Source organism: Aphelocoma coerulescens, chromosome 2 (genome assembly GCF_041296385.1).
Source record: "Aphelocoma coerulescens isolate FSJ_1873_10779 chromosome 2, UR_Acoe_1.0, whole genome shotgun sequence".
Lineage (NCBI taxonomy): Eukaryota > Metazoa > Chordata > Aves > Passeriformes > Corvidae > Aphelocoma > Aphelocoma coerulescens.
Genome location: NC_091015.1, coordinates 23,307,328 through 23,322,837, shown reverse-complemented (window position 1 = coordinate 23,322,837; position 15,510 = coordinate 23,307,328).

Below are 15,510 nucleotides of genomic sequence, written 5' to 3'. Positions count from 1 at the left end.
CTTTTTCCATCTTCTGTTGAAAAGTCTGATTCCTTGAATATTGTATTTATAGTTTTGAGCTACAGGTTTTTCTCTTCAGATCTACATCAGTGATTAAAATTTTTAACTTCTTTCTAGCACAATGCCTATTTATATTCAGCCCTAAATAGCAGTATTGTTTCTCTGTTCATCCTAAAAAGACTGAACACTGGATCTTTAGATCAGAACAAGTACTATACATGCTCTTTCTCATAGAAAACGAATGTGAATTTTTGACTAGTCTTGGGAAGCCTCCTTGTCTTTCTGCCTGTCCTTCAGACCTGAGGACACATCACACAATCCAGGAGAGGTAATTAAGATGCCTAAGTGCATCATCAGTTGGTTGAAATTCTACCTACTGGGGTCTGCATTTGAAATATTAAGGAAACACTTCTCAAACTGAAAAACACCATCTCTAATAACTTAGCAGATTGTTCTAGGAGAAAGACCAGTGTCTACAGGAAAGGTTTGTACATGTATGTAATAGATTTTTTCAGACCAACTAGCACAGAAGGAAAAACAGACACATTTCTAGATTAACAAGCTTTTTTTTTTTTTGTTCTGAAGCAGTAACTATCTAAATGCAGTAATTAGCTAAAAGCTAAATGCAGCTTGAGAAAAACTACTTCAAGTTCAGCTGTATCAGTAGGACCAGCTCAGAAAGAAAAAATGGAAATGGGTCATATTGTGGGGAAAAGAACCAGGGTTGGGAGCTGGTAAGTTCAGAAAAGTTCCTAGGACTTGCTCATTTTAACTGTTTAATGATTTTTCACATAACAATCCTGTGTGGAAAGAATCTTCCCAGAAGCACTTGTCCTACATTTCAAACACCCCAAACCACAAAACTCATCATTAGAGCATAATCCTCTGTGGCCCAAAACACCAGATCAGTTTAAACCGTGCCTGAGCAAGAAATGCAAGATGTGTTGATGCCCATCCACTACTGCAGCAATGAACACCCCCTGCTATCAAATCACCAGCATACCCTGGTCTGACATTTGATGTTCCAGGGCTGCACTTCATCCACTGCACAGCTGCGTTCCTTGTAGTTGTACTGCTGAAAATGAGCACTCAGCTCCAGCATGAACTCCCAAAGGCCATCTTCATAGACCAAACAAACCACTGTGCTGTTTGTGAGGGAGTTTTTCTCACAAACAGGCATTCTCTCTCTCCTTTCAGACCTGATCCTTAAGGGAAACTAGAGAATTTGTCCCACAGAAGTGCACATGGGAACTGGGTTTCCTAACTCTGTCCAAAACTGTGGACTCAGTAGAGATTCCGGTCTGAGAGTACATTATAATCATCTTCTGCTTCCACATGCAGCAGAAGAACTACTGCTACTCTCCTACTTACCCCTCTCCAAATCAAGAGACTGTAAGGTAATTGTCTCTTCTTTTTGTTTAGCTAATAAATGCCATTTTCTCCCATCATTAACATCATCAATGTCCTCTCTATTCTAAAGCTATCATCTTCTTCCTTTCAGAGTTGGCTTAATTAATAAATATCTTAACAAATGGTAAGCATTTGCTCTTAACTGAAAGGTGATTCTAACCCACAGAAAAGTGTGACCAAAAGTCTGTCTTGCTTTACCACCTGTATGTCTTGATCTAACAAAATACACTACTTCTTCATGTAACCCCGGTACTGCACATCATACCCACAGGAGACTATTCATGTGTGTCTGCCTTGTTTAATGATTCCTTAGGTGTCCACCATAGGTGGCAGTTGGAGAGAGGAGACTGGACAGGATGCCACCTTTGCTCAGGTCAATATGACAGCAATCATGTTTTTATCAAGATACACAGTGCATTTCTTAAAGCACAGACACTCTTTCCCCTTGCCATGGAAAGATAATCTTCCATTCTAAAAGAAAGAAAAACTTGGGCATTAAATAATAATAAAAAGGAATTTCAGCTTTTACTTCAAAACAATATGCTGATGATACTTGGTATAGTAGCCATTAGGAGAAATTAGGACTCTGGCAGGTAGGCAGAATATGAGATTTGTCCTCTTACACTCTGTGTACCAATACTATCCTTAGAGTGCTGGTTTGTGCTCGCTTTACTTGTTATGGGAGATGGGAGATTGTCTGAAAAAACCCAAAGTTATGTAAATCTTTAATTTTGGAAAAAAAAACAAGCAAAAAGTCGTCACAGTATTTTCTTGTTTTCCTCTGTGTGACTGGCAGAAATAGGATAGAGGGAATGCTTCCATTCCACAGAACTTAAGGAAAACTTGTTTTCCTAGAGGAAATTATTCAGCTTTATCTCACAGACCTACGGGACATGCAGAGAATCCAAATATAAGCACAAATGTGTATGCAGTAAGGCTAGTGAGAACCCAAATGAATAAAATGTAAACCCAGGTGATAACATAAGTGTATGTTTGTCCACCAAATTAAAGCAAAAGTTACGCATAAATAATTAGGTTTTTAGTTGATTCAAGGTTTCATTATTTAGATGTCAAATAAGGGGTTAAAAGTAAGATCATCATAATTCAGTGGGATAATTTAAAATTTGATTTTTTTCTCATGTTGAGCATGCAATTTGGCTGCTAAGAACAGTTAATATTTTTGTGTGCAGAGCAATTAGTTCTGTATGGAAAGAAAGGATTTTTGAGATTTGGCTGGAGAGAGGGATTAAAATATGTAATCTGTTATGGGCAACAATGTGTATACTAAATTAATGAAGTTTCTTGGGAATTTCCAAATGAGACAGTACAGGTTCATGTCTCAGGTGGGTCTCATTTCAGCTCTGAGTACTGGCAGTGCACATCACATCAAGTCCTCCCAATGCACAGACAGGGATACTTGCTGAAGAATCAGTACAAAATTGCAAATGCAGTGAAATGAAGGAGAGAGGATTACAGTGTCATACATTCCAAACTGTAAGATAAGATAAGGTACACCCTTACATTGCCATATTGAAACTACCATATATTTTGGGAGATAAAATCCTTAATCAAGATAATACACACTCCTAAAGTAAGGTGTTTGACCCTGGAAGTTGACACTGAGGTCTACAAACCAAAATTCTGGAGAGAAAGTACCTGGACAAGACTCCCAAGCAGCTTTTACAGTTGCATGCTAAGATATTTTTCGGTTTGCAACATGCCAATGACATAGTCATCTGCCCCAGGGCCATGGGCATAGCGTCTCACAGACCTAGTCTTGCCAGAAGAAAAAAATCCTTAAAATTTAAAAGCCTACCTTGGACATTTCTTGGAACATCTAGAAGACTCTTGGAAGTATGCCTGTGCTGACAAAAATAACAAACATGTGCAGTGATTGGCAAAGAAAATCAGTAGGAGCTGAACACAAACCTTAGGGATGGTGCAGTAGGCAGCCAGAATGCTTTCTGCAGCAAAGGGTCTCAAGGCTGTACAGCCAAGTGCTCAGAAAGTCACCTCAGTGCAGAGGTAGTTATTACTAACAAGCATTTGACAAGATACCAAGTAATTCTCTGACCATCGGGTGGCCCAGGTCAGCTTACCCTCAAATTCATCCCATGTGTCTTTATATATGCCTTTAATTAATTGGCTGTATTAGTTTGCAATTGTCAATTTAGGTTAAAAATTGTACTTTTATTTGTATTTGGGTGTTGTGGGAACAAGGGAAATAAAGTTTATTCTTGCTGAGTGATAGCTATTATAACATGAATGTTCTACCAGGTAGCATGGGCTAGGAATAAAGAGCAATTTTTGGCCAGCATTGGTGTAAGTCAGCCCCTCATTACAAGGATTTTATATGTTTTAAAGCGGCATGAGGAGAAGCAGTATGCACAGTCAAAGCAGACTACAAAGAGTCTCTTCCTCTCAATACCCACAGCATTTTTTCCTTAATGCTGTTTATTCAAGATAGATGGAGTATGTGGAGATTTGATTTGGTTTTCTTTCCTGTTCAGAAGAAATGTAGATGATCCCTTGCAAATTAAAGCCGCATGTTGCCTGCCTTCCTTGACATGTTCTGTGCTGGGGTGAGAGGCGCAGGGGCTGCAGCCCGGCTGCTGCTGCCAGAAGTTTTCCGGAGAACAAGAAAAAGTCACAACTCTTAAAAGGGCAATTGCAGATCACAGCTCATTTTGTTCAGAGAATGCGAACATTTTTACTCTCTTTTTATTTCCTTTCTTGAGCAAGTTCTTCTACAGTTACATACAGTGCCTGAAAACACAGACTCTCTCTTGTTCTTCAAACACAGAAAGGCTGATTTAAGGGCCTAAGATGGCAATCCTTACTCCCAGGAGTAGACCCGCTGATTTCACAGATGCAGGGGAAAGGAGTAGAGCTTCATAAGGCTGTGATGCAAGGAGAAATTATGTGATGAGCTCTTACTTCTGGCCTCACGCTATTCTTTCTGTGCTTCAAGTACATTCCTTTTCAAGAAATGACTCCCCATTTCCACTGATGTAAATTAGATTCAGATCATATTTGCTGCATTACTATTTCAAGATAGACAAATTGAAAAGGTGTGTGTGTGTGTAAGGTGGGGAGATAGAGTGGAGGAAAGTTGTTTTTCTATGTCTTTTAGGTGTGTGTGTATTTTCCATTAATGTTATTTAGAGAGTGAGCAGGATGAGATCAGAGCAGGAGTAATTCTCAGCCTGCATCTGCCTTTTTCAATGGAATGTAGCTTGGTACATGTTAAAGGACAATCTTGACTTTCCCTTTAGAAGAAATCTTTTGGGCTTTTGCTTTTCTTTGTAAAGATAGCTTTAAATATTTAACCAATGTAAACAGAGGCAGAATGCCCAGCAAGACTGAAAGGAATGTGCCACAAGGTTGTGCTTGTAAGCACTTCTACCCCAAATACATTCTTCATCATACAGGAGGGGTCAGCTGTATTTTGAAAGAAACTGTTTTTGGAAATTTTTGGCTGTCTGAAAGGAATTGTCTTAAGGATAGACAGGAGTAGTTTTCTAGACCTTCCTCCGATTCTGCAGCTGACTTTTCTAGTTAGCATTTCCCCTACTCTTTGACCCTGGCTGCACAGCAGCTGCTCAACACTGCAGCACCCTAATATCCCACGTGGGCCCCAGATAAACCATCCTTAGCCTGATCCTACAGTCTTCAAGGAGGAGATAAAGGAGCACTTCATAAAAATCTTGAAGTTCACACTAGGGAATGTTACCTTCAGGATGATGAAATTTAATTTCCTATTGTCACAGGTAGTCATTCTGTATTGCTCAAGTACGCAACCACAACATTTAGCCCAACTGCAAATTAGTCAAGTCTCTCCTGCCCTAGTATCTCTGTCAGAATATTAACCTATCCCATGACAGTGGGTGCATCTGGACTCTTTGCTTCTGGACCTTGTGACGTCTCTGTTTTTATGGGTGACTAAAAAGATTGCATCATTTTTACTGGATTTGGACTTGTCTATGGAAATCCACACATTTGCCATCTCCAGAGATGATTATTGTAATTCTTTATACTTTCATATGGTATTGCTGACATTAAGAAAAGTATCTGAGGGTTTCCAGCACTGAAGACCAGGAGGACAAGCCACATCACCTCAGTGTCCCAGGTCTTCTGTTCCCCTCAGCTGTCCATGTGCTGAATACAGAAGCTATAAAAGTTTGCTTCCTTATCTTAAAGTGTCATACCAGCCTGATCCCAGTCATGTCAGGGATGGCTGGTCTGCAGCCACAGCTCACTACAACTGTATCCCACTGCAGCAACACCTCAGCCTCGAGCCTGCTCAGCAGGAATGAACCCATATCCAGGAGACACAGCTACTGCAACATCTGGCTGACTGAATCTGTAACATCCAGAAGATTCTGTCATGCTTATGTACTTCTGTATTTTCAGATGAAAACACCTCCTTTTCCCACTTCGACTCTCAGTGGTAGTCACACCACTGGAAACAAGGTTCAGTCATGCCTCTCCTTACATATTCTACCTGGAAAGTGAGAGAGACAAGGACTTCATGATTATTCTTCAATTTTCAGAGCTCTTTAATTCATGAGGAAGGACATGCATAAAAATATGAACACTAATAGAAAGCATTAGGAAAGGATGGAAAGGGAAAAGATGGGATATCTAACTTCTGGCTCTTATGTGTTATCAGTTAATGTAGAAATCATTCTTAAAACTCAGGAAGTACTTTGCTGATGGTGATTTTTTTGGACATTGCTCCTCTGCCATTTATTATAGCTAGACATATAATCTAGCTATTAGGATAACTCTTAGTTAGTATTTCTGCATTATCTTTTAAATTTCTGTTTATACACTTTTAAACAATTGTATAGCTTCTTCTTTGAATACATCATGACTTTTTAAAAATGCAGACTGATTTAAATATTTACTTAAAAGTCTACACTTACATTCTTCCAGGTACATACATGATGGCAATTCAGAGTTAGAAGTCTGGATCCTCCTTTTAGCAGAGAAGGACTAGGAGCAGTTCATCCTAAACTTCATCTACACCATTGCCATAGCAAGCAAAAGCATTCACCAAACTGCTTTGGGAGGCACTTTTCCCTCCTTTTCACAAATAGTATATTTGTGACTTCATAGTGGCAGCTGGCCTGCCATAGAAATTAGGTTCCTATGAAACCACAGCCTTGAACTCACATCTCTGGGATATGTCAGTTAGCATCACTTGAACATTAAAAAAATGTGACAGAACCGTGTTCCCACATACTGTGTTCAGTAGCAGGAGGCTTAAAGATGCTTCAAATCATAGCAAGCCTAATTGTGAGCCAGTGTTGCAGTCTGAGTACCAAGGACAGGCACTAATTGGTTTTTGCCATGTCTGCTGTGCCATTTCTATTACTTTTTTTTTTTAATTTACAATGCATAGCACTAGAGATATGGGACTTAAAGGCTTGTCTTATTTGGGGAAAAAGAATGCCAATATTAAACTAATCCCTTATGTAGACACTTTTATTTCAGTTTAAAAGTGCCTTTCATGGCATTAGCAAGTTGATTCCTTGCTGACATGAGCTTAATCAATATGAGGCACTTAGCCTGATAGAAATTTGTCTCCATTATGGGGTTGCACCAATTTTTCTATGTGCCTTTGAGAAACCATTAAGTTAAATCAGTTGTTTCTTCAAATTGGCAAGTTCTCACTCACTGAAGATTTGCAGTACAACAGTGTGGCCAGCTGAAAAATGAATCACTTCAGTAAAATTTAAAGAACCCTTTGCCTTTGTACGGTGCTACCCATTAGAGCTCTGAAAGCTGCAAATATCAATAAACTTAGAGCAGCTTTGCATCTGTGTTCTTAATCCCCATTTTCTAAATGCAGAAACTTCAATGTGGAGAAATGAAATGCATTTCCAAGGTCAAAAAAAGAGTATGTGGTAAAGTGGTTTCAGAAACAGACCAGTGACTTTGAATATCCCTGGTCCCAGCATCCTTTAGACACCTTATATGTAAGAAGTGCTGGTACCTGTGCTTTCTGGTAATCAGCCCTTTAGAATCAGATTTCCAGGGTTGGACGATGTATGCCAGAATAACAAGTCTGTAGTCTCTCATTTGAGTTTTGTAAATAAAAAACTGACTACTTCTTGAATGAAGATCTGCCCTTGTAATTTTATCACCACCTTACTAAATATTTATTCCTAGTGGTATCCTCCTTTAGCTATAAACATAGACATTCTAATCTCAAATTCTGAGGCAAAAAGGATAATCTACCACTTGTTATGGCTACACCAAATATATTTTTTCAAAGCATAAACATTTAAAATCTTACACTGCAAGCAGAGCTTTTTAGGCTGGGAAGAGGACCACAATGACAGTATTGATGCAGTACTAACACCCATTTCTGGAAAAGTGGTTGTGGTCCAAACAACCACTCTGTCTGCTCTGTGTTAAAACAAGGGTATTGCTTTGAAGCCCTGTAAGTGATGGGTCTGGTCACAAACAAAACCACACATTAGCTCTGTTGGAAAAAATATGACAATGTCAGGTCAGATGAGCTTGAATCAATCTCCTCAGATCAAGCTGAGGTTCAGATGGAGCAAGTAATGCTATGGTATGACTGACTGAAAGGTAACTGCATGTAAAATAGACCACAGCTCATGTTTTCACCATGGAGTGCCTGCTCACTCTATTGTTGAGTGATGCTACTAAAAGTTACTGAAACTTGAAACACAGTGAAAATGCTTTTTAAAGCCTGAAAAAAAATTTCCATCCTTTCCTCATGTATCTCAGATTTATACCCTGAATTCTATTATGTGGAATTCAGTTATACCAATGATTTGCCAAAAGCATGGATACTTACAACATGTTAAGCTACAAAGACCTTAGTTGTGCAGTACAAATGCTGTCTACAATTAAGGCAATTAAAAATAGAAGCTTGAGGCAGAAGCACTTTAAAAATATTTGCAGAGGTATCAAAAGTCTTTCTGTGCCCCTATTCCCAGAGTACCTGGGCACCTCAGCACCTCAAAATCTCTAATGTGCTTGTTCTAAAAGATAAAAGTACTGCTTTGTCTTTGTTTTGGAGGGGGAAATCTAAGGCAGAGAGAGATTAAAATGACCTGTTCAAAGTCAGGTAAGAAGTCTGATAGGAAAGGGAATTTAACCTAAAACTGGCACGCACATTCTTTTTTCCTGAGGCCAATTTTTCCTCCCTGGAAAGCTCTGGGGGGCTGTGAATCACAGTTTTAAGTCCCATGAGGGAGGTGGTCCTACACCTTACCCACTCCTGTTTCTCCCACAGCAGCACCTGCAGGGCAGTGGAGAGACGCAGAGCGATGTGCTGGCCCAGCTGAAAGCTTACCAGCAAAGCCCACTGTAGCTCCAGTTGCAGCAACTCCCTTCTCCAGCCCTTGGCATGGCTGCAGAGGTGCTAGTGCCAGCAGAGGGGAAAGGGAAGGAAGATGTGAGCTGAAACACGAGAGAGGATGGAATGGTTCCTGTCAGCAACAGCCCAGCTTTAATAGGCATGAAGCAATCGTGAAACTGCAGCTCGAACTGCACCTTTCCAAAGAAAATTTAATCATTAGTTGTTCTGACTTGAAATAAAAAATCTAGTCGTAGCTGGACCAGCCTCTGAGGTGGCAAAGATGGGGAGAAATCCCTGTTGTTTTGTTCCTTCCAGTACTGCAAAGGGAAATTGAGGGGCCTGGGAGTAGAAAAGACCTTGAGTCACCTTGATGGTGACTCATTCCCTGAACAGAGGGGCAGCAGGACTTGACACCATCATTTAACACCTCCCCCCTGCTATGTATGGCAGGACTGTTGACAACAGATTTGTCAACATCGAAGTGTTAGTCCATGACCAAGCTATCACCTTAAACTCTCTCATAGCAGCATACAAGCTTCTTAATATCTATTCTCTTATCTGTAAAGCAATCAAGATGACAGATGAATGTTCTGACTAAGCATGTTTTTATTTATGTATTTACTTAACTTGCTTCATCACCAGTTTTCTCTCCCTGCCTCCCTTTTATGCTCTAACTAATGTCTCTCTCAGCATGCCATTGTCAATAGTAATTTAAATCACACATCAGACCATGCAAGCAGCTCACACGTTATCAGTTGATATGAAGGGAAACTCCAAGTACAGTGGTGCACAGCAATCTTCCCATTTCTACCAGTGTGGCTTGCAGAGCACCATTTTTGAAGGGGCTGTATCCCTCTACTGCTGTGAGGAGACAGCTGCCTGGCCTTGAAAACTCTGGACTGGGCATATGGACTTAATTTAATTAACCAGATAACCTGTGCTACATCTACTGTGAGTGGATCTCCCAGTGCCACGACTCACACTGTAGAGCAGCTCTCTTCATGGGAGAAGAAGGAGCCCTTGGTAAAGATGAAATGGTGCAAGAGGAGACACAAACTCTGCCTCTTTTATGTTGTGGGTAGGAGAGTCCTAACTACTTCTCAATAAGCCTAACCAATGAAGTTGAGAACATGCCACTGTCAATGGGTATTTGTCATATTGTGCAGCAAATCCTCAATGAATACATAAATTTAAAAAAGGCCTCGATAAAAGAAGTTTGACCAGAGGCAGATGGTCAACAATGATGATCACCAACCTGAAAACTCAGGTGTAGGCTGAGAATTTGAATCCTCAGGATTCAAATCTGCACTACATTGTAAACTATTTGGAGTAACTATTGGACAAGAACTTAGATATAGAATTGTTCAATTAAAAACAAGGTTGAAACCCCCCAAAATTTTAACTTTGCTGATTAATGTTGGGTGGTTATTTATCTCAAGCCAGTCAGAGAAGATTTGGCTGGGATTTGAAGTGGAAGTTTCATAGATACACAGCCTTTAGCTTGTGTCCAGGTATTTTACCTCCTCTTCCTTTGGCCTGTCTATAGACAGTGGCACTTGGGCTGCTTCTGACTGCACACGAAAATGAGATTTCCTTCAGCATGTACTTTGCTTTTAAAAGGATTTCCTCCCACTTTTTCCCATTTTTCTAGACCTCAACAGTCCAAGAGACTCAGATGATCTTTTAGAAGCAAGAAGTTAAACCATGGGGAGGGTTATTTACTACAGCACTTGTGATAACTGCTTTTTGACTGATGTACTACACGTGACACCTAAAATCAGCAAGAATATCTTGCAGAAGTACCTACCAGCCTAATCCACAAATTCCCTCTGCATGTACATAGTCATTATTGCACTGCTTTTGTTTTTTCTTTTAGAATTCTCTTTCTCTCTTTTCTTAAAGCAGTAAAGAACCAAGGAACTCACAATCTCATGCTAACAACTTTTCACCCAAGGAATATAATCTGCCTTTATATTTTATCAAGATAAATTCCAGACATAATTTGTTTTCCCAGACCCAACTCTTGGCCTGTATTTCTCACAAGTGAATAATCACCCCCAAAAAATAAATAAAAATGTCACCCTACCAAATTAGTATCTGACATTGCTCATAGCTGACATTTTTCAGAGACCCCTTTTGGATCTGCAGGAGACAGCCATGACTTTCTCTCTGCTGCTCCCTGACCAATTCTATGCTGCCCATGTAGCATCTGCCTCTGAGTTCGTCATGCATAGTTTTCTCATGTTGCTGTAGACTAATGATAAAGAAATTGGGAGTGTGAACATTCCCATTTTGTAACTAGAATCTATACTATCTTATAACAAGAGTCATTATAATACAGGCTGTCAGTGTCCACGATTACAGCTTATTTCCATGCCATGCTGGAGGAGAAGAGAGATCTGAAGTTGAAGGTCAGTCTTTAAACAATGAAGAAATGTCTCCTGCAGGTACTTGGTTTATAATTGTCCAGGATACAGCTGCTTTTATGAGGTTTGTTGTCATAGTAAAGTTCCCAAGAAAAACAGGGGTGTTTTATTTTGGTTGGTTGGTTGGATTTTTTTGTCCTGGCATCTGTCTACTGTCAGTGGACACCCACAGCTGTAGCCAGGAGTATGCCTTCACTTCTGGCCTCTGATGTGAACAGCTTTTGCTCTGGCCCTGGGGAGCTGTTGGGCAGACAAAGCAGTAGGGAGCAGGCAGCACACCAGGTAATAAAATGTCCGGTTTCCATTCTGATGTATGGGAAATTTTAAAAGCTTTGATGTCTGAAGGCATATGCACTCCAGCAGAGAAAACTTCACATCTCATCTCTCCCTAGCCAAGAGTAGATCTTTTCTATTATCTCACTATTTTCTATTATCTATAACACAACACATAAAAGTTGGAGCTATCACCATATCAGATCATGAACCAGCTTTCCTGAATATTGTTATTAAGGCAATTCTTAAGCAAGATAATAATTGGTAGTTTAGTAAGTCTCTTTAGAAGTATGCTAAGTATACCCGAAATAAGGCTCAATGCAATTAATTTGACTAAACAATTCAGAAGAAAATATATTAATGTGAAAAGTATAATGGAGGAATTACCACATGAATTCTCTAATCGCCTAGATTCTAAAACACATAAGGGTATCAGGGACCTGGCAGACACCAGAATCCATAATTTCCACTATCATATGTTTTTGCAGTGGAAAGTAGAATTAAGTAAACACATTCTTTGCTATTTAATTAAAGGAATGTACACTGGTATAGATAATAGTCTTGATAGTGAACCAGAAAGCACAGCTCTGTTAACACACTCAGCTAAGAAAGTGCAACCATTTCCTCCAGGGAATATACTGCAGAACTTGATCCCCTTGGTACTGAGCAGGTAGAATATGCTCTCTTACAGAGTCACCCAACATTCCTCCAGCAGTGGAGGCAGAATATGTCTTCTCATTTATGCTTCCCCTCACAGTTCTGCTGTGCTCATGCACAGGCAACAGCTGGAGTTTGAACTGCCCTGGGCAGAAGGTGCCCAGTTCTGAGCAGGGGCAGCAGTACCGTGAGACTGAGCATGCCAGAGCTTTGCCATGGTTTGGCTCAGACAGCCCGGCTGTTTCACTGGATTTGGGCAGTCAGGGAGAGCAAGTAAAAGAAGTCAAGGAGAATTAATAAAAACATGGTGATTATCTGAAGAGCTCTTGAAGTGAGCATCTGCCTGGAGCTGTATGCCCAGGACTGTAGACAGTGGTGCTTCATTTTTTTGTGTATATGACCACAACACAACTATAGAGTTGCAGCCTGTAGAATGCAAAAGCTTTTACAGTTTCATACCCCTGTTGCCTATGTACTTTCTATAAGCAAAGAATGAGCAGATGCCACAGATCAGCAGCTGCACAGTAACCTGTAACCTGTTATGCTCTGGTAGCTGATCTGGACATGCAGTTTCTCCATCCAATTTCAATTAAGTTTGGAACCAGTGGGGAGAAGAGAGAGCAGATAGTGCTGTGAGCATTTTAGCTGCCATGCTGGGTTGCTTTTTGGAGCACTGGCAGAAGAAGAGAAGCAGCAGCTATGGAAGTTGGAATGGCAGGAGAGGCAATGTATGCAGCAAGCTCCTATCCAAACAGTTGCTGCTAAATCTTGAAGATCCACTGAGCAGATTTGATGACCTATGTTGGCTTTCAGGTTTCATACAATTGCCTGCTGCAACCAAGAATTTTAAATCTGGCTGCATAACATTGCATATTAATGCACATGGGATGGTTTTCGGAAGCTGTGTCCTCTCCTGTGAAGATGGAATCTTGGGCTTTAGGGACCACTTTGAAGAAATCAGACTTCAAAAAAATAGCGTTAATATGACTATATTAGCTGTGCATACAGCTGTGATAAGCTGGCCTTGGTCCAATAATCGTGATGATGTTTTGGTTTTTTTCTAAAAGTACAAAATATATTTGCATCACTGACTTGAGAGGTCCTGGTAGCTATGTTGATTGTCTATTGGTTCTATTTATGTTTGCAAACAAAGAAAAGTGAGGAGAACAGCAAAGTGGTCAGAAGTGGGATAGCTGCAGGAACAGAAAGTATAATGGTTGAGCTGTTAAAAGTTGTCAGTGCAAGTGTCAGCAAAGGGGCCAAAACAGATGTTCATACATAAAGGAACACAAGGAAGTTGCAGGTAAGCAGATAAAGGCAATACCTGTACGAGCTTCAGGGAAAGGAAGATCCTGCTCATCCAGCTAACTACAGAGACCTTAGTCACTGGTGGAAAAAAATAATCCTGAACATATTTACCAACAGATTAAGGCCAGTTTCAGAGGAAGCAGATGGCCAGAAACTGTGTGACTTCACAGCAGACGCAAGCTTTATTGATCAAATTACAACTCTTGGCAACTGATGGGAGGGGAGTAATAAAAGTGGGTTAAAACTTTTGGAGGAAAACAACTGGCTTGAGTGGATACAATATAGAGTGTGCATATATGGAGTTTCAGGTAACTGTAATTATAAAAGATGCATGTTGAGACTCCTGTAGTACAGTAAGAAATGTCAAGCTAAGTCCAAGTCTGATTTCGGAGCAGGGGACATGGAATCACACTCATTTTCAATCCTGAAGAAGAATGTTGCTGTGAGATGCCTTAGAGGGCATAATTTTGAAAGATCTGTAGCAAAGCTTTTCAGTAAATATAAATGGTATGTGATCACTGGCAAATAGGTCTGATTTAATGAAAGCATTTTTTGCCACGTTGGAAAACTGGTTTTGTAGACTTGAACTTAAAACTAGTTCCAAGAAGATGAGATGTCTGCATCTTGGAGAAGGAAGAGTACATACTGCACTGACATGCAACATAAGGGAAGTTACAGAGAAGTGAGAAGTCTAGTCCTCATGTAGTTACATCCACATCAGCATCAGTTAGTTCAGCATCAATGGTTCAGTAAAGATGAATTAAAACAGTAATGTACCTTAGTCAAAAATGCTGCACAGTAGCTGATGAGATTATGGATCAATAAGGATAATACATCTACAGTCCATATGGGTTTTTTTTCAAATGTATTATTACTTCAGGGACTGAGAACAGCTCCAGTAAATGAGATAAACTTGAGAAAAAGACTGGAGACAGCAGTTAGAAATGGAAAACATTTTAAAATATCAGAGACTGAGTCAGGAAATCAAGGCAAGGGATTGACTTTAATTAAAATTTATAATGATATACCAGGCCATACCAATACATAGGGAAAAAAAATAAGCATTCAAGGCCTAAAACCTAATATCAAGTTAATGACTAGATACTGCATTAAATTAAGCTTTGTTTAATAGTGTAATAATCCCTGAACAGGAAAGACCAGCAATGGCATAGTGTTCCCCAGATCTGCAAGGACACTCTAGAAAGCCAGAGAAGAAAAGGACCATTTATCTGTTTTGGATTATAATTAAAATGCCTAAGTTTTCTACAGCCCTAAAATTTATCTATCTGGCTACAGAAATAGTCATAAACAATCATCACCACTAAAAACTTGTTAGTTTTTAATGCCCCACAAATCCAGAAATTTTTTCAAACAAAGCAGTCAGTGCAGATTCACCTATTTAGCACTCATGCACATACTACACACACATTTGCAGAGTAAGAAGAGAGAACAGATAAATCAAATACACAGAAACTGCAGAAATATGATGTGCTTGCCAAGACTCAGACACAAGTCTTCACAGGAGTCTGTTTGTAAGCCAACTCATATTTGAATAATTGAAATGACATCTAATGGAAACTAAATATATACAATAAATGTGTGTATTCATCTTTATGACAAAAGTATTAATAATAAAAAGGTACAATATTGAGATTGTCTAGGAAAACATCTTGTCCTAGAAAATGTAAGAGCTTTGTGTTCAAAGGATTTAGAAAATAAACTCCCTTTCTGTGGAGCCCTGCCCGTTGGGATTTGGCATAAGAAAGAAAAGAGAATTTCTAAGAAATATCAGGTTTTCTTTGCTGGCGTATTTTTTACTTTGTTCTGAATGGAAACAACTTGAGCTCAAAAGGTAAATTTCATTGACTATAGGTTTTACTAAGTGTGAGTTTAGTAGAGAAAGCAAAAGAAAACGAAGGATGTACTAAATATGACTGCATTTTACAACCCTTTCTTCTTCTTCTTTTGATAAGCACTCAACAGAAGTCTATTCAGTGAAAGCTGCCAATTCTTATTTTTACCATACGTACAGATTGAGGATGTCAGAGGAAATGTGTATGGCAAATTAGGGTGAACTCTGTGGCCTGAATGTTA